This window comes from Nanorana parkeri, unplaced genomic scaffold, assembly GCF_000935625.1.
Source record: "Nanorana parkeri isolate BGI_ZX_2015 unplaced genomic scaffold, ASM93562v1 scaffold2363, whole genome shotgun sequence".
Taxonomy (NCBI): Eukaryota; Metazoa; Chordata; class Amphibia; order Anura; family Dicroglossidae; genus Nanorana; species Nanorana parkeri.
This window is the reverse complement of record NW_017308631.1, coordinates 33930-35188: the sequence shown is the minus strand read 5'-3', so window position 1 is coordinate 35188 and position 1259 is coordinate 33930. Positions and strand designations below refer to the sequence as shown.

Genomic DNA, 1259 nt, shown 5'->3' with positions numbered 1-1259 from the left:
GAGAGAGAGAGGGGGGGGGGAAGAGAGAGGGGAGGGAGAGAGAGAGAGAGGGTGACAACTGGGAGACAGGGCCTGAGTGTTGCCACCCTATAATACACTTACTTACATTATGGTCCCAGATGCTTTTAACACCCTACCTATAGTCTTCTCAGGAAGGTCCTGTCCAGACCCCGCCTCTAAATATCCAGGGACCACCCATCATGACCACTTTACAGGTTGGTCCAGCCCAGACCCCGCCTCTAAATATGCTGATGATCCCGAGACATGGTCCAAGACAAAGCATCAGAGGAGGGACAGGTTGTATATTTGCCATAACAGGAAGAGGCTGAAGAAGGACCTTCATGGCGGGATCACAAGGATTTATTAAAATGAAATCTGCAAATTTAAAAAGGGACAGAACATGAAATCTTCCAGCTTATATCAGGTGTTAGGGATACATCGGAATACATGATGTTCCTGTACTTGTAGGAGCAGAGCCACGGGCCCCGTCCAGATCCGACGTGAGTGCCGCCATGATGGCTGTGTCCCCCCCCCCGGCAGAGAATGTTCAGAGATATTTTCTAACATTGTTCTTCTGGCGAGGAAGCCGAAATGTTTCAGAAAAAGGAACCGTCAGCCAACACGCACCTCCTCCCCTCTGCGGCCGTGCAGACCCCGGGGCCCGGAATTACACAACCAACACATGTTGTATTAAATCTTTACAATCTCCTGCCAGGAAGCCGGTGCCAGGAAAGCAGCTTAGTGTCAGGAGGAAGAGGGCCGGATAGCGTTCCACATTGCACCCCCTCTGGGGGCCCTGCGAGACCCTTCCACACTGACTGGTGGGCCGGGGCCCGGGTGCCCCGTCACTGAAGCACGTCAGTCTATTAAACACGGAAAAGTGACAGGTCCTCTTTAAAATCATGTTCTCCTTTCCAAAATTATCCCGGGAGGACTCAACCTCAGTGCTTATACTCTGCTCTGCTGGAGGACTCTGCTCCTTCCTCTATGACTCTCCTCTCCTGGAGGACTCTGCTCTGCTGGAGGACTCTGCTCCTTCCTCTATGACTCTCCTCTCCTGGAGGACTCTGCTCCTTCCTCTATGACTCTCCTCTCCTGAAATACTCTGCTCTGCTGGAGGACTCTGCTCCTTCCTCTATGACTCTCCTCTCCTGAAATACTCTGCTCTGCTGGAGGACTCTGCTCCTTCCTCTATGACTCTCCTCTCCTGAAATACTCTGCTCTGCTGGAGGACTCTGCTCCTTCCTCTATAACTCTCC

General features: G+C 52.2%; 1 protein-coding gene across 1 annotated transcript in view; it reads right to left on the bottom strand.

Annotated features, from left to right (window-relative positions):
* Positions 1 to 1259, bottom strand: part of COTL1 (coactosin like F-actin binding protein 1) — a 19345-nt gene that overhangs the window by 3416 nt on the left and 14670 nt on the right. The window lies entirely within an intron of this gene.